The sequence below is a fragment of the Pseudorasbora parva genome, chromosome 2, assembly GCF_024679245.1.
Source record: "Pseudorasbora parva isolate DD20220531a chromosome 2, ASM2467924v1, whole genome shotgun sequence".
In the NCBI taxonomy this organism is placed as follows: Eukaryota; Metazoa; Chordata; class Actinopteri; order Cypriniformes; family Gobionidae; genus Pseudorasbora; species Pseudorasbora parva.
In genome coordinates, this window is record NC_090173.1 from 2,063,136 (window position 1) to 2,082,512 (window position 19,377).

Consider the following 19,377-nt stretch of genomic DNA (forward strand, 5'->3'; position numbering starts at 1 on the left):
CAAACATGTAGGCTATGTGCATTCTGCTTGCCCAACATACCATATGTATTTTAACCTCTCTGTTGTTCTCCGGTTGTCAGTTATCAGTTCTCGCGTGAACGTTATAATAGACCCAAGTCAATGCAATTGTTCCTTTTTGTATTAGTGTTTAAAATATTTAATTTATTATTAAAATATTATTAGTATAATTATATATTATTAATATATAATTATACTAATAATATATTAATAATAATATAACTAATAATATATTCATTAATTTATTAATTAATATCTCATGTCAATCTTGAGTACCTATAGAGTAGTATTGCATCCTTCATATCTCCGAAACGTCTTTAGTTTTATCATATTTATAAAAGAAATATGGGCTGTACCGAGTCTTTCCGGAAAAAACCGAGCGCCTGGAGGCGTATCGTGTGGGCGGAGCTAAAGAATGATGAGGCGTATCGTGTGGGCGGAGCTAAAGAATGACGAATGCGCAAAGCGGTGACGTCCTCAAGCATGAAGAAACCCATCGCTATCGATCTCAGCTAATAGATATGATCCAGAATCAGATCCGGAGGCTGAAATAAACTGAACAGGAGAAGCAGCAGCAGCAGGACGTCCGTCTCTGTGGTATGGACTGTATTTAGTGGCCTGTCAACATTTGTGTGTGTTTACTCGCAGTTTATGAGGACATGATTCGGTTTATGGACTATTGTATGCGACTAAACCTTAGCAGTAGCAAGCAAAACGGTTTTGCACGTCAGACTAGTGTAACGTTATACAGAGAACAGCAATGGAGTCCGTTAGCGCATTTGAATGACGAAGCACGCGATCGTGTCGTTTACTGATGTTTCCTCACGCGACGATAGCCGACAGCACAGACATCTGAAGCAGTTTAACTCACCGGCTGCTTCCAAAGCAGGACCGAACCTTTATCGCTGGGACCGCTCCGTCAGAAACACACTTCTTTGGTATGATTTGGTGAAGTCCTGACAGCAGTGACCGTGGAGATCCACTTTGAGACGCGACTGAAGCGATGTTGTGAAGCTTCCCGTCATTTCTGCGTTCAAATCGGTTCAAATGCAGCGCTGCCTTCCCAGAATGCTGTGCTGAAGCGTTGAAGTCGCTCGACGTCACTCATAGGAATAAAGTGGAGCGCGGCGCGGACTATAACGACAGAAGTGTTCACGGACGACTGGATCTGCAGCTGAGCGAGTGTTTATGGGCGTGCGTTTCCTCTCTCGCTCTAGTCACTCGCGCGCGCACCCTACCGGGAGAAGAGCCCGTACGGCCCATACAAGGACCTTCTGCTCTATTAACGTCAAGCCGAGCCATACTCGAAAAAAACTCTCAGTAACTTGTGAGAAACCGGAAGGAGTATTTTTGACACAGAAATACTCCATCAAACGTCCAACATTAGTTTTTGAAACTTTGTCTATGTTTAGGATGGCAATCCAAGTCTTTAAAGGTGTAAAAAGCTCAGTGTGCAGGAAACAGCATTTCACCGCCGCTTTAACTAATACCATGTAAGTTGTGTTTTCTCTGATTATCAAGAAGCCCTCACCCATCCACTGAGGACGCTGGGTGGCCTATAAATATGTAACTGTGACTTCCCTTTCTTCTCTCATCTTGTACTGCAGATTATGTCTGAATGTCAGAGGGACTTTATAACAAGAATAAAACCATTTAAAGACACCTAGTTTGTTTTTCTGAATCAGCCTCATCCTGATCATAAGACACTTCCCCTTCACTCACAGCCGGGTTATAAGAGCACAGTTATTGGGTTTAGGCTTGTAAATTAAATTGTTTTTTAAATGCGTACAGATCTGAGGAAGTTAACAACTACAGGAGGAGCTGATGATGTTTAAAGAAAGAGCTGTAACTATATGAAGAAGAGAGAGACTGACAGAAACAGAAAATGTCTGATAAGTGTGAGGACACAACAATTTTAATTTAGAACTAATTATATTAATTTGTAACTTAATTAACACATATTTTAAAGACTGGGCAACCAGGGTGGACAGCTGTCATCCTGCCATACCCAGCTGATACGAAGTGTAGGCCCTATGTGAATTTATACACAGAAGAAAACCCTGTCTAGGCTCTTTCCCCGTGGGTAGGGGTTGTGTTGAGCCTGATTGATTAATAAAAGATAAGATGTAGCTCTAATACACTCGTTAAGAAGCTGTAGGCCTATACTGTAGCAGTAGAGGACTTTTACTCTGCTGTGCGGAACTGAGGAAGAACAGTTTGATCTTCGGCTGACCAATCAGCAGAAAGGGGCGTATAATTCCCTCCACGTGTAGAAATCGAATATTCAAGCCGTTTATTCCTTTTCTACCTCCGAACAAAAAAAAAAAAATCAAGCTGAATTCTTGTTTTTCTTTTTCTTTTTTTATGAAAAAAAAGGAGAAGTTTTTTGTTTTTGAATATCTGTTTCTATAAGGAAGATCAAATGACCAAAATATACACTGACCATATATGTGTGTGTGTGTGTGTGTGTGTGTGTGTGTGTGTGTGTGTGTGTGTGTGTGTGTGTGTGTGTGTGTGTGTGTTTTATAAAACAGTTAGGTAGGTTCGGTCTAACGATTCTGATTGGATTGTGTTGTAAAAGACACTTTTCCTAGAGCTAAAATAAGTGTTGTGCTTCTAATTAGTGCTTTTGATTTTCTTTTTGCTTTAAATGTGCTGCAGAAAATACTGGAGGTTTGCCAATGTTGTCCCACCACCTACAACCAAACCAAATGCTTCAAGCGCCTCCATGCTCGCAAAACCGCTTTGTTAAACTTTTAAACAGAAAAATGACGGAATTCGACCATGAGGTCATTTTTCCGGACCTTTTTACAGAAGGTAAAAGTCTCTGTAATCTTTACTGACATTATCCGTAATGATTAACGAGATGGCACTTTCGGACGGGACTAAAATCACAGAGAACCTCGGTGTATAATTACTTTACCCCATCTCCCCATGTTAAACTAATCCCGTCTGAATAGGGCTTTAAACATACCCGGGTATGCCACATAACCTGCTTTCTTGAACACCCCCACAAGTGAGGATGGAGGACGAAACATTGACCCAAACCAAGTTTTGTTGCACATTGTCTGAGGTTGTCTTTTAAAAACTTCTCGTAGTCTTCCTTTTTCATGAGTCCTTCGACCTTGATGAGATTCCCACTGAAACATCCCCACATCATTATGCTTCCACCACAAACATTGTTCCTTTGGGTTGAGCGCCTCCACAGATCTATAAACAACCACAGATCTATAAACAACCACACAGATCTATAAACAACCACAGATCTATAAACAACCACACAGATCTATAAACAACCACAGATCTATAAACAATCACAGGTCTATAAACAACCACACAGATCTATAAACAACCACAGATCTATAAACAATCACAGGTCTATAAACAACCACAGATCTATAAACAACCACAGATCTATAAACAACCACAGCTCTATAAACAACCACAGATCTATAAACAACCACAGATCTATAAACAACCACAGTTAGATAAACAATCACAGATCTTTAAACAACCACAGGTCTATAAACAATCGCAGATCTATAAACAATCACATATCTGTAAACAACCACAGATCTATAAACAATCACAGATCTATAAACAATCAGAGATCTATAAACAACCACAGATCTATAAACAATCACAGACTATAAACAACCACAGATCAATAAACAATCACAGATCTATAAACAATCACAGATCTATAAACAACCACTGATCTATAAACAATCACTGATCTATAAACAACCACAAAGATCTATAAACAACCACAAAGATCTATAAACAACCACAAAGATCTATAAACAACCACAGTCTATAAACGACCACAGATCTATAAACGACCACAGATCTATAAACAACCACTGATCTATAAACAACCACAGATCTATAAACAACCACACAGATCTATAAACAACCACACAGATCTATAAACAACCACAGTCTATAAACAACCACAGATCTATAAACAACCACAGCTCTATAAACAACCACAGACCTTTAAACAATCACAGATCTATAAACAACCACAGATCTATAAACAACCACAGATCTATAAACAATCACAGATCTATAAACAAACACAGATCTATAAACAACCACAGATCTATAAACAATCACTGTTCTATAAACAACCACACAGATCTATAAACAACCACAGTCTATAAACAACGACAGATCTATAAACGACCACAGATCTATAAACGACCACAGATCTATAAACGACCACAGATCTATAAACGACCACAGCTCTATAAACAACCACAGATCTATAAACAACCACAGACCTTTAAACAATCACAGATCTATAAACAACCACAGATCTATAAACAACCACAGATCTATAAACAATCACAGATCTATAAACAATCACAGATCTATAAACAACCACAGATCTATAAACAACCACACAGATCTATAAACAACCACAGTCTATAAACAACGACAGATCTATAAACGACCACAGATCTATAAACGACCACAGATCTATAAACAACCACTGATCTATAAACAACCACAGATCTATAAACAACCACACAGATCTATAAACAACCACACAGATCTATAAACAACCACAGTCTATAAACAACCACAGATCTATAAACAACCACTGATCTATAAATAATCACAGAACTATAAACAACCACAGATCTATAAACAACCACTGATCTATAAATAATCACAGATCTATAAACAACCACAGTCTATAAACAACCACAGATCTATAAACAACCACTGATCTATAAACAACCACTGATCTATAAACAACCACAGATCTATAAACAACCACAGATCTATAAACAATCACTGATCTATAAACAATCACTGATCTATAAACAATCACAGATCTATAAACAACCACAGATCTATAAACAACTACAGATCTGTAAACAACCACAGGTCTATAAACAACCACAGATCTATAAACAACCACAGACCTTTAAACAATCACAGATCTATAAACAACCACATATCTATAAACAACCACAGATCTATAAACAATCACAGATCTATAAACAATCACAGGTCTATAAACAATCACTGATCTATAAACAACCACAGATCTATAAACAATCACAGATCTATAAACAATCACTGTTCTATAAACAACCACAGATCTATAAACAATCACAGATCTATAAACAACCACTGATCTATAAACAATCACATATCTATAAAGCAGTACTTAAATATTAGTTATGAGCAGCATAATAAATAACATGTTAAATAAATATATATAACCCGAATCTTTGAATACAAACTCAATCAATGTTTATGCTCTCGCACTGCACAGTATAATATAAGTGCACATCAAATACTTCACCGATAAAGAACACATGAAGATTATATGGCATTAAGGCAATTTATTTATTTATGTCACATTTTATGCGTTCACAAATTTAAAATGTGTTTTTTACAAATTACAATTTGCAATTCCTTTTGAAAATTGTCCGCGATATCCTTCCATAGCGAGCTGGGTCTTAATTCATGCAAACACCACTTCAGAAACCTCGGATGAGGCAACACAACGGGGGCAAAAGCCGAACAGTTACATGCATAATCAGACTCTTTTACGCTTTCTGATTTTCTGCAATAAACGAAGATTTGATATCCTCCTTTAATTATTCCTTTAACTCCCAAATACACTGAACTGGGAAGGGCACGCAAATAGAACTTATCAAGCATGTTAAAGAAATAGATATAACCCCGAATATATGAATACAAACTCGATCAACGTCTCACTTGTTCCTGAGACACAGTTTTAAATCCACACAGTATAATATAAGTGCACATCAAATACTTCACCGATAAAGAACACATGAAGATTATATGGCATCAAGACAATGTATTTAGGCGGCAAGATAACGTGCAAACCGAATTATTAATGTAAACATTCAGACGGAATGCCGCGGGAGCGCTCCTTAATGTCTCTTAGCAATATAGTAATCACTAATGAAGAGAAGATACTTACACACAATCCACAAAGTCTGTCCCTTCTGACCACTTTAACTGTTAATAACTCTACACAAGCACATCTCTGCATCCTCACTGTCTGAACTCTTGTTCTCCGGGAAGTTTTGGAGCAGTCCACATCACGAGCAGAGGAGGGGGAGTCTGGAAGAGTCCATTTGTGAGGGTGGCATTACTGATGTTTATCCACAAATAACCGCATTGTCTTTCAGTAGAGCAGTTAAATAGTCTTTTGTCATATATCCTGAGTGGAATAATGAAGTCAGAATAAAGTGAGATGATCTGCTGATGATCCTGAATGTCTTGTTGAATGAGTGTTGATGAGGCTCATCAATATTAAAAGTCAACACAACACTCAACGCCATTCATTTATTTCTGACTCAATCTTTCCATTCGTCTGATAACCTTCTTCATCTGATCAATCCTCCACTGTGAGGATAACTCTTTGTTCACTGTTTTTAATCTTCTCTTCTCCTCTTCTATCCGGAGTTGTCTGTTGTGCTCTGCTCTCATTGTATGCCCGAGTAACAACAACATGTCATGGTGAAACATTGAACTTTATGAGCACATCACAGACCCGCCCTTCAGCGAAAACTGAAGATCTTCACAATCTAACATCACCAAGGCCTCTAGATTAGACTGACCAAATATGATGATGATCTGATTAAATCTTTAGGAGGAGTTCCTTAAAGAACAATGTCTGGCAAAATAGTAAAAGCTTCTACAATGGAGAAGTATCTCCATTATAACAGTTGGTGTTGGGCTGTTATATGTGTCTGCTGAATTTCATACTGTATCGGCAAAACAGAAGTTGCTATCTCTTATACTCTTCGTCAACATCAGCCCCCACCAGTACATTTCCATACACAGCAAAGTGTTCACCATCTCCTGATGTTTTCCCCTAACATTAGCACATGCATTGCACGCGGTTAAGACATTATCACACCTTCAGGGGTTCACACCTTCAGGCATTATCACACCCTCAGGGGTCACGAGCTGTTCACCATCAGTATTCTCATTGTAATGCGTGACCACGAGATACAGTCTGCGCAGCCATGAAAGGCTGATGGTTAGGGCCAAATCTCGGAGACCTTTGACCTGGGCCCTGACCGTAATGCACCAGAACATCCTTAACTTCTTCATGACCATCAGAACGTGGCTGCACCAAGATTTACCATAACAATACGCATATGTGAAATTACGCTTAATTAAAAATGTGTAGGTGGCGCTCTCGAGCCATTTTGCCACGCCTAATTCTGAAACTCATATCAGATGTACATTTTCTCCACTTCTGATGCGTGTGCAAAGTTTTCAAGCATGTTTAGATTCACTTTGGGGAAGAAGAAAAATGGACTGAGAAATTCCAATAGAGTCCTCACACCATCGGTGCTCGTGCCATAATAATAAACATATCAAGAAGAATACGCCACGGCGAACAAGTGTGTCTTCAGTGGTATTTTAAAAACATGCACAGAGTCAGCATCCCTAACATGTGAAGGCAAGCTATCAAAGTCCTGACGCTGCTACTGAGTTTTTGCTCTCGATGTTCTTCCTGACAGATACTCCATTAGCAGATCCGATAAAAATAAAAGGGATTTTTTTTCTTTAAAGGGACAGCTCACCCAAAAAATGTAAATGCTCTCCTCATTTACTCAAGCAGTTGATCCAACCCTGTATGAATCCTTGCGCACATTCGTCCCGGGGATTGGTTTTTCACAATAGATCTGAAAAACGCATACTTTCACGTTCAGATAGCCCCCCTCTACAGGCTATTCTTGAGATTCGCCTTCTCATTGTAATGCGTGATCACGAGATACACATTGTTCAGCCGTAAAATGTAAGGCTGATTGTTAGAGATTGCCGATCACAGAATGGCAGAGGAATGGGAATCTTTTATCTATAATCTTGCAGAGTTTACACCGTTTGTAGAAATGAAACTAACTCTAAATTAACTGTATTGAGAAAAAATAACTGTAGAAATAGGCTAGAGTCAAGATCTTGAAGAAGCACCAAGTGTTTATTTTAGAAACTGAGATAACTTAAGGCTACTGTAGACCATCTTTACCAAATAAAGCAGATTAACATCAAATTATTCCAGGCAGACCAACCAGGGCCGTTTCTAGCCTTTCTGGCACCCTAGGCAAGATTCATTTCCAGCGCTGGTAATTTTGTAATAATGCATGTTCTGTAAATTCTTTTACAAGATTCGGTACGATCGCATTTTTCTGATTACGAGGATACCATGGATCATAAGTCTGAGATCTGGGAATCCACAAATACAGGCTTTCCACTGTCTGTGGGCCTACACAGCTTGAGTTACATTTGCATAATTTTCCTGATTATTTCAGACACATATAAAAACAGAAAAGCATACATTTAATACGTTTTTGGGGTGACTTTTAATCATACATTCCTTCGATACTCGTGGTGGACCCTCTATGTGTGTGTGTGTGTCTAGATGTTTGTAAGGTGTCAGATATCGTGCAGGTAATAAAAGTCACCACGGGCCTGTTTGAGGTCTCCCAAGGGAGATCAAAGAGTGGTCTCCAGACATCGTGGTGCCTTTCCCCGGCCATCAGTCGTATTAACATGATCTGATAAGCACCTCAGGAGAAGCGAGAGGCATCGGGCTGTTTGCCAGATGAACAGACGGGCATTGTGGCTACACAAATATGACTTCCATATTGTTCATGCATTGATCCAATAATGTAGCCAGGTTTATTATCACTGAGATCACAGATGTTAGGGGGTTTCGGGGGCATGCTCCCCCGAGAAAATTTTGATTTCTATGATCTACATATGTGTATTTTAAGATGTTCTGAAGGCCAAAAAATTAGATAACAATAGCTTGAAAACCATGTCACTCGGCGCCGCTGCGGATCGAAGAACACACTGACACAAAGACTAAAAGACGGGACGAAGCCGTAGCCAAAGCCTCGCACCAGTTTCATATGTTTTAAAGGTTAATCACATATTGTTTTAGGCGGCACTGAGGCATAAGTTCATAAAAAAGAACTTATCGAACTATAATGGCATTACAAATTAACATTATTATTTTTTAAGCAACAAAATGAATCTAATTTACCTCTTTGAATTGGAATTCTCTATTTTAACCTTAATTAGGCTACTACACAAATTAAAATAGATATAATAATAAATATTAGAAGAAATATATTTTAAGTGGTCATTACTTGACAATAATTATTGCACAAATAGTAGCCTATTTAGTAGCCTATAGATCTCTTCAAAATATTCAATAAAAATTATTAAACTAAAATATAGAACACAAAAATAGTAACGGTGAATGGTCACATTTGTCATCTGTGAGTGTGACCAATTAGTAAAGAATACCTGAGGGCTAAATACAAGAATAAAATGAATGTTAACAATGATGCATCTCTATCACTTTCCATAATAAAATGATCCTGTGAATATGGCTGACTTAATAATAAATGCACAAGCTGTACTGTTTACTAAAACTCGCTGCAAATGTGTGGAGGTTGATCATGGTCATGTAAACGCGGTAACCCGTTTTCTTTTATCGGAGTAAGGTCATAAACGCCGTAAGCATAAACCGTTCGGAACAGGTAGTTTTTGCCTCTTACCCCTGATTTCACGCTGCATGTAAACGCATTAACGCATGTAACGCATGTAAACTGCTTTCTGTCGGCTTATTGAAGTGCGCATGTGTGATAGGTGACAAAAACACAAACTTAGAGCAGATTTAAATGCATCCAGACAGATACGGACATTATTGTTTTTGACGGCACTAGAAGGAAATAACCCGGTTTATTAATAAAGTCATGTAAACGTGGTTTACTTGCGTTGTCCGTTTACTGGTGTGCATGTAAACGGGGAAAACTGATTATTTCAATAAGCTGATATTTCTGAGTTATCAGCTTACTGGTGTGCATGTAAACGCACCCACTGAGGGGAGACTGAGAACTAAACACAGGAGCAAATGAGGTAATTGACAAGACACAGCTGATATGCATAACTAATTAACAGGACACAGATGATGGAATGAACTCAAATGACAATGGCGGGAAAACTGAACAAAGGGGAAACTCAGGCCCCGTCCACACGGAGACGCGTTTAGCTGTATACGTATACATTTTGTACCGTATCAGCGTTTCGTCCACACGGATCCGGCGTTTTAGAAGCATGAATCCAATATTTTCTGAAACCGGGTCCCAGAGTGGATAAATCTGAAAACGACAATCTTCCGTTTTCGTGTGTACAGCGAATCTGTATATTTTGTGAAACAGTGATGTCATCACACTACGTCCGGCACGGTGAAAGAGTTACGGGATACAACTACGGGCACTGGGCATACGCACATCAATATCGCCTCATTTAATGACCGTCTCTGCATTACTGTACGGGTATGTTTTGGGTTGGGGTAGGTGTAAGCATTAATAAAACACATCTGTTAAGGAGCAAATGTCTTTATTGTTATTTTATTGTGAGATTTTGCCTCACCTCCTACAACTGCTATACCCCTTCTAGCCACAAATATTCCTCTCCATTTTTAATAATAATAATAATAATAATAATAGATTTTATTTATAATGCACTTTTCATTCCGAAGAATCTCAAAGTGCAACAAAGGGGGGGGGGAAATAACAACAAAAAATGAATAACAAGTAAAAATATAGAATACTACAAACAATCAACCAACACAGAAAACAGAACAGAAACAGAGCTGATGGTGAACAGAAAACAGAGCTGACGGTGAACAGAAAACAGAGCTGATGGTGAACAGAAAACAGAGCTGACGGTGAATAGAAACAGAGCTGATGGTGAACAGAAACAGAGCTGATGGTGAACAGAAAACAGAGCTGATGGTGAACAGAAACAGAGCTGATGGTGAACAGAAACAGAGCTGATGGTGAACAGAAACAGAGCTGACGGTGAACAGAAACAGAGCTGACGGTGAACAGAAACAGAGCTGATGGTGAACAGAAACAGAGCTGACGATGAACAGAAAACAGCTGACGGTGAATAGAAACAGAGCTGATGGTGAACAGAAACAGAGCTGATGGTGAACAGAAACAGAGCTGATGGTGAACAGAAACAGAGCTGATGGTGAACAGAAACAGAGCTGATGGTGAACAGAAAACAGAGCTGATGGTGAACAGAAAACAGAGCTGACGGTGAACAGAAAACAGAGCTGACGGTGAACAGAAAACAGAGCTGATGGCGAACAGAAACAGAGCTGATGGTGAACAGAAACAGAGCGGATGGTGAACAGAAAACAGAGCTGATGGTGAACAGAAACAGAGCTGATGGTGAACAGAAAACAGAGCTGATGGTGAACAGAAACAGAGCTGACGGTGAACAGAAAACAGAGCTGACGGTGAATAGAAACAGAGCTGATGGTGAACAGAAAACAGAGCTGACGGTGAACAGAAACAGAGCTGACGGTGAACAGAAACAGAGCTGATGGTGAACAGAAACAGAGCTGACGGTGAACAGAAACAGAGCTGATGGTGAACAGAAAACAGAGCTGACGGTGAACAGAAAACAGAGCTGACGGTGAACAGAAAACAGAGCTGATGGCGAACAGAAACAGAGCTGATGGTGAACAGAAACAGAGCGGATGGTGAACAGAAAACAGAGCTGATGGTGAACAGAAACAGAGCTGATGGTGAACAGAAAACAGAGCTGATGGTGAACAGAAACAGAGCTGACGGTGAACAGAAAACAGAGCTGACGGTGAATAGAAACAGAGCTGATGGTGAACAGAAAACAGAGCTGACGGTGAACAGAAACAGAGCTGACGGTGAACAGAAACAGAGCTGACGGTGAACAGAAACAGAGCTGATGGTGAACAGAAACAGAGCTGATGGTGAACAGAAACGGAGCTGAAGGTGAACAGAAACAGAGCTGATGGTGAACAGAAACAGAGCTGATGGTGAACAGAAACAGAGCTGACGGTGAACAGAAACAGAGCTGATGGTGAACAGAAACAGAGCTGATGGTGAACAGAAACAGAGCTGACGGTGAACAGAAAACAGAGCTGATGGTGAACAGAAACAGAGCTGAAGGTGAACAGAAACAGAGCTGATGGTGAACAGAAACAGAGCTGATGGTGAACAGAAACAGAGCTGACGGTGAACAGAAACAGAGCTGACGGTGAACAGAAACAGAGCTGATGGTGAACAGAAACAGAGCTGATGGTGAACAGAAACAGAGCTGATGGTGAACAGAAAACAGAGCTGATAGTAAACAGAAAACAGAGCTGACGGTGAACAGAAAACAGAGCTGATGGTGAACAGAAACAGAGCTGACGGTGAACAGAAACAGAGCTGACGGTGAACAGAAACAGAGCTGACGGTGAACAGAAAACAGAGCTGATGGTGAACAGAAAACAGAGCTGATGGTGAACAGAAAACAGAGCTGACGGTGAACAGAAAACAGAGCTGATGGTGAACAGAAAACAGAGCTGACGGTGAATAGAAACAGAGCTGATGGTGAACAGAAACAGAGCTGATGGTGAACAGAAAACAGAGCTGATGGTGAACAGAAACAGAGCTGATGGTGAACAGAAACAGAGCTGATGGTGAACAGAAACAGAGCTGATGGTGAACAGAAACAGAGCTGATGGTGAACAGAAACAGAGCTGATGGTGAACAGAAACAGAGCTGACGGTGAACAGAAACAGAGCTGATGGTGAACAGAAACAGAGCTGATGATGAACAGAGAACAGCTGACGGTGAATAGAAACAGAGCTGATGGTGAACAGAAACAGAGCTGATGGTGAACAGAAACAGAGCTGATGGTGAACAGAAACAGAGCTGATGGTGAACAGAAAACAGAGCTGATGGTGAACAGAAAACAGAGCTGACGGTGAACAGAAAACAGAGCTGACGGTGAACAGAAAACAGAGCTGATGGCGAACAGAAACAGAGCTGATGGTGAACAGAAACAGAGCGGATGGTGAACAGAAAACAGAGCTGATGGTGAACAGAAACAGAGCTGATGGTGAACAGAAAACAGAGCTGATGGTGAACAGAAACAGAGCTGACGGTGAACAGAAAACAGAGCTGACGGTGAATAGAAACAGAGCTGATGGTGAACAGAAAACAGAGCTGACGGTGAACAGAAACAGAGCTGACGGTGAACAGAAACAGAGCTGATGGTGAACAGAAACAGAGCTGACGGTGAACAGAAACAGAGCTGATGGTGAACAGAAACAGAGCTGATGGTGAACAGAAACGGAGCTGAAGGTGAACAGAAACAGAGCTGATGGTGAACAGAAACAGAGCTGACGGTGAACAGAAACAGAGCTGATGGTGAACAGAAACAGAGCTGATGGTGAACAGAAACAGAGCTGACGGTGAACAGAAAACAGAGCTGATGGTGAACAGAAACAGAGCTGAAGGTGAACAGAAACAGAGCTGATGGTGAACAGAAACAGAGCTGATGGTGAACAGAAACAGAGCTGACGGTGAACAGAAACAGAGCTGATGGTGAACAGAAACAGAGCTGATGGTGAACAGAAACAGAGCTGATGGTGAACAGAAACAGAGCTGATGGTGAACAGAAAACAGAGCTGATAGTAAACAGAAAAACACAGCTGATGGTGGACAGAAACAGAGCTGATGGTGAACAGAAACAGAGCTGATGGTGAACAGAAAACAGAGCTGATGGTGAACAGAAACAGAGCTGACGGTGAACAGAAAACAGAGCTGATGGTGAACAGAAACAGAGCTGACGGTGAACAGAAACAGAGCTGACGGTGAACAGAAACAGAGCTGACGGTGAACAGAAAACAGAGCTGATGGTGAACAGAAAACAGAGCTGATGGTGAACAGAAAACAGAGCTGATGGTGAACAGAAACAGAGCTGATGGTGAACAGAAACAGAGCTGACGGTGAACAGAAACAGAGCTGACGGTGAACAGAAACAGAGCTGACGGTGAACAGAAAACAGAGCTGATGGTGAACAGAAAACAGAGCTGATGGTGAACAGAAAACAGAGCTGATGGTGAACAGAAACAGAGCTGATGGTGAACAGAAACAGAGCTGATGGTGGACAGAAAACAGCTGATGGTGGAAGTCTCTGTTAGCTCCGCAGCACACTGTGGTCCACTCCATGTTTCAGATTTCCCCCAGCGGCAGTGTGTCCCGATGACATCGCCGAGGCACGACAGCTGAAGACCATATGATGGGTCTTCTTGACGATTCAAACGATGGGGATCGCCGCAGCACCATGCAGGAGGCAGAACATTTTTCCGGGCACTTCTGTGGACACACCGGGGCATGCAGGACGGAACAGCGGCACAGCCGAGAAGCGGAACATCCCAACATCATGCCGGACGCCGATGACGATGGCCCGGATGACGCTAGCCCGGTGCAAACTTCAGCCACCATGCAGCTTAAGCCCGAGGGAGACCACCAGTGAGCAGCCGCGGCGAGAAACATCAAATGTCCTCCAAACCAGAACCAACCGCAGTAATTCAAACATAAACATTAGAGAAGCGGTGGAAAACGGCGAAACGACGAACAACGTCCTCTCAGTGGCTGCCAGCAATCAGCATAAGTCCCAATTGTAGCTCTGACTGTTAGACTAGACACAAACATAAGGAAATAAAATAAAATCTAAATATAATAGTACATTAACATGATTTGTGGGTGGAGAAGCGGGGAACAGACAACGCCAGCGTCCTCTCCCCCACGTTGCCACGTTTAGTGTATTTCTGTGGCAGAATTACAGCGCCACACACTGGCCTGGCATGTATACTACATCGTTTTGAGTCGGTTTCGGTTATCTCATGTAGACGCAGATATTTCTTGAAACAAGGGGGAAAAAAACAAGGAAAAAAAAGATTGGATTGGGAAAACTCTGGCTTCGTGTGGACGGGGCCTAAATGAAAAGCAAACCAGACATGTAAAGCCGAGGTTCACACTGCCCGATTTTAGCCCCGATTTTGACTCGCAGACAGGTTTTGCCAAATCGCCGACAAATGCCCGAGATCATCAGCAAATCGGTGCTCGTGCACGCGAGTGACAATCACGCAGTGTGAATGATCAGAGACGCGATCAGAAAGAATCGCAGACGAGTCGCAGACGCCCGCGATATATTTGGCATGCTAAACATCTGAACCTATAATTTAATAATACAGTTTATTTATTAAATAATTGTTTAATACCATGATGCTGTGAAACCGTGAACGATGTTTTAAAGTAGTAGTACTTTTACTTGATAGTATACTTAATATTTTAGGATATATTGTTACTGTTTCGACCTCTGCAACTGACTGTGCTTGTTTATAATGTATCATGTGCTGGAAATCATGAGTTCTTTTCAATAACTTAAAAGCAAACCCCGTTTACATGACTTTATTAATAAACCGGGTTATTTTCTTGTAGTGACGTCAAAAATAATAATGTTTGTATCTGACTCAGAGTTTTCCTAATGTTACATCAGTTGTGATGTTAAATAAAGTGTGTCAGCGGGAGATTTACAGCTCATAGTATCCCTCATGCAGTTATGCAGTGTTCTGACTGAACCTCTTCTACTTCTGCTGCATGAGATGAGAACACATCTTTACAATTTTCTGGGTCTTAAAAGCGTTTGTGATATATGTCCTTATTTCATGCAAAATGCTAGCTCGCTCTGTCTGGATGCATTTAAATCTGCTCTAAGTTTGTGTTTTTGTCACCTATCACACATGCGCACTTCAATAAGCCGACAGAAAGCAGTTTACATGCGTTAATGCGTTTACATGCAGCGTGAAATCAGGGGTAAGAGGCAAAAACTACCTGTTCCGACCGGTTTATGCTTACGCCGTTTATGACCTTACTCCGATAAAAGAAAACGGGTTACCGCGTTTACATGACCATGATCATTGTCGGCTTATTAGGCATAATCCGCTTAAGAGCGTGCATGTAAACGCACCCAGTGTTCCTTATTTCATGCAATATGCTTGCTCGCTCTGTCTGGATGCATTTAAATCTTCTCCAAGTTTGCGTTTTTGTCACCTATCACAGATGCGCACTTCAATAAGCCGACAGAAAGCAGGTTAATGCGTTTACATGCAGTGTGAAATCAGGGATAAGGGGCAAAAACTACCTGTTCCGACCGGCTTATGCTTACGCCGTTTATGACCTTACTCCGATAAAAGAAAACGGGTTACCGCGTTTACATGACCATGATCATTGTCGGTTTATTAGGCATAATCCGCTTAATAGCGTGCATGTAAACACACCCAGTGTCCGGTCTTTCATAATTTGTTTTTGCAAAACTTTAGGGTCAGGTTGATTTGGCTTTGTATATGTCATTATCATGTCAACATCCTCTCCCTCTGTGTTGCCTCCTGTCCCTCCATGTTGTTCTGTCCCTGCTTTCTCTGTCTGTAATTCTACTGTCTCTCCTGCTGTCTTTTTCTACTGTGGCTGCTCTGCTGCAGATCCTCACTTGACTGACTAGGGCCTGCCTTACGGCCCATTCACATGGGGCGTAGGCGTTAACGCTTACTATTTACTTTGAATGGGTGACATCATCCATTGCCGAACTGAATTGTGGGTTCCGTCGCGTCGCGTTGAAGTTGTGAGTTGACAAGATATATATGAATACACAAGAAGTTGAAGATTTCTCAACTTTTCAAGCATCAGCGTCATCCAATCAAATCGCTGTATGCAAATATCCTTGAGTAGCCATCCAGACACAGCTCCCGGACCAGCACGCGATATTCTCCCCGCTGTCGGCGCTTTTTCAGTATTGAATGTACCCAACAGCTTCGAGCACCACGTCGCCTGAGCCTGTTTGCAGTGCACTGACAACAACTACACGGGCAATCGCATCCGCACATACAACCAAATCGTCATCCATTTCGTCTCACAGACTAGCTGTCAAAAAAGGCACTTTTTTTTGTTGTGTTGTGGTTCAAGCGGCAAGTAATTGGCTGTTGTCACGATGACGATCGCGTCAGTCTTCAGTCACGCCCCCGTCAAGCGTTGACGCCTACGCCCTGTGTTAATGCAGCATTAGTGTCATCAGAAATTGCCTGCAGGCAATTTTTGAATCTAATTTACATTTATGCATTTGGCAGACACTTTTGTCCAAAGCGACTTACATTGCATTCAAGGTACACATTTTACATTTTGTCAATTCTTGCTTTCCCTGGGAATTGAACCCATGACCTTGGCGTTGCTAGCGCCACGCACTACTGTTTGAGCTATAGGAAAGCTAAACACTCTTTGTCCCTGGGTGGGCACGAACCACAAACCTTTCGGTCAACAGCCGAAGTTATAATTTCATAATTTCTCTATACCTCTATAGAATTTCACAACAACGTGAAATACAACATATTCCTGAGAATTATTGGCTAAAACTACTATTTAAAATGTCTAAGAATAACTAAAATTTTGAAATTTAAGTGTTAATTACAAGTTTGTTGCAATTTACAGATTATTAATATCTTTCAAATGATGTAGGACATATTAAGAATTTTTTTTCATCCTAGCCCATAATTTAAGAATCTATATCCTCCGTTGCTAAACATGATTTCCTGCTATTAGAGGATGTCAAAAGTGTATGTAGGCCTTTATATGTTGTTTGCATAAACCTTGCACCACACAAATTTACTTATTATAGTTATTTTTATAGTGGCTTACATGACAGTGAACTCAATATACAGTACAATGGGTTAAATGATAAGATAAAACGTCTCGGTTATATATGTAACCCTCGTTCCCTGAAGGAGGGAACGGAGACGTACGTCGGAACTGACCGACGAATTGGGATCTATTTTTGGAGCCCAATCTACTTCGAGTGTATAGAAATAAGCCAATAAACATTGGCATGCAGTCCCCACTCTGCCCGCAGTGCGGGTATAAATACGGAAGCGGAAGTACCGCATATCGCTTTTTCAACTGAGGAGCTGAGACTAGTGACTCGGCCTTCAGCTAAAGAACAGCACCTGGCGACGGGACGTACGTCTCCGCTCCCTCCTTCAGGGAACGAGGATTACATACGTAACCGAGACGTTCCCTTTCAGTCGGTCACGATCGACGTATGTCGGAACTGACCGACGAATTGGGATCCCTACCAACACGCCAGGGATGCTGGCCCTTTCAGCATTCTGCCAGAGCTCACCGGACCACTCCTATGTTGGAGTGGGAGTCAGGGCTCCCGGCAGGGCAGGTCAGTCACTGCTGTTCCAGCAAGACCCACTCAGAATGACTATTGGATAACGATGGGAAAGCGAGCCTGTCTCAGGGAGATGGCACACTGCGGAGCCACATCCTTCAGTGGAAGGAGAGGTGGCGAATACACATAAGGACTAACCTACCAGGTAGTACTTTCTATGGCAGTCTCTGGGGTGGATCCAACCTGGTCCCAGGGGGGAAAGAACACGCCCAGAGACGACAGAGTGGGCTCTGTCCAGGGAAAGACACAGGGCTAGCCAATAGGGTAGCTGATACCATGAAAATACACATATGGGGTAGCCATTAGGGGACCGCAACATAACCCAGCCTACACACACGTTCCACAAGCATACGGGTGTAGGCCTAGCATCAGCCGGTCGCAACGTCTGATACCGAAGGGATGACGGAGGAGTTCGACAGGGTTAGCCGTTTCCGGGGAACACAACTGGAGACAATAGACGCACATATCCGGCCCAGAGGGTGGGAGTGGCGTTGCAAGCCGACACAAGAATGAGTACTTAGCGCTACTGGCCACTGGGGGCGAGGATGCGGGAAGATACCGGCTCTACACTGAGGCTATAGAATCTAGCGAACGTGTTAGGTGTCGCCCAGCCCACAGCTCTATACATGTCTGTCAGCGAGGAGCCTTGAGCCAACACCCAGGAAGAAGCCACACTCCTTGTTGAGTGTACTCGTACCCCAAACGGTCAAGGCACGTCTTGGGACTGGTAAGCCAAAACTATAGCATCCACTATCCAGTGGGCTAACCTCTGCTTGGAGACAGCCTTTTCCTTCTGCTGGCCTCCGTAACAGACGAAGAGCTGCTGTGAGGTCCTGAAACTTTGAGTCCAGTCAACGTAAGCGCGGACTGTGCGGACGGGACATAAAGCTAGGGCTGGGTTTGCCTCCTCCGAAGGCAGTGCTTGCAGGTTCACCACCTGGTCCCGAAAGGGAGTGGTAGGATCCTTGGGCTCGTATCCAGGCCGGAGTCTCAGGACAACGTGAGAGTTGGCCGGCCCGAATTCTAGGCACGATTCGTCGACCGAAAGTGCATGCAGGTCCCCTACCCTCTTGCTTGAGGCCAATGCAGTCAGGAGGACTGTCTTCCTGGACATGATTTTTAACTCAACAGACTGCAAAGGCTCAAATGGAGGACCCTGAAGTGCTCTGAGCACCAGGGCTAAGTCCCAAGAGGGTACCGAGGTAGAACGAGGAGGATTTAGTCTCCTCA

General features: G+C 42.0%; 1 protein-coding gene across 3 annotated transcripts in view; it reads right to left on the minus strand.

Moving 5' to 3' along the window:
* The window catches only part of LOC137090104 (zinc finger protein 429-like), a 45,825-nt gene that overhangs the window by 7,732 nt on the left and 18,716 nt on the right, over positions 1 to 19,377 (minus strand). The window contains exon 1 of one of the 3 annotated variants that reach the window (XM_067453850.1): positions 5,990 to 6,081. The exons of the other annotated variants lie outside the window; for them this stretch is intronic. The gene's annotated coding sequence lies outside the window, so the exon portion shown is untranslated. Of the gene's footprint in view, positions 1 to 5,989; positions 6,082 to 19,377 lie in introns of those variants that run through there. 3 annotated transcript variants of the gene reach the window in all.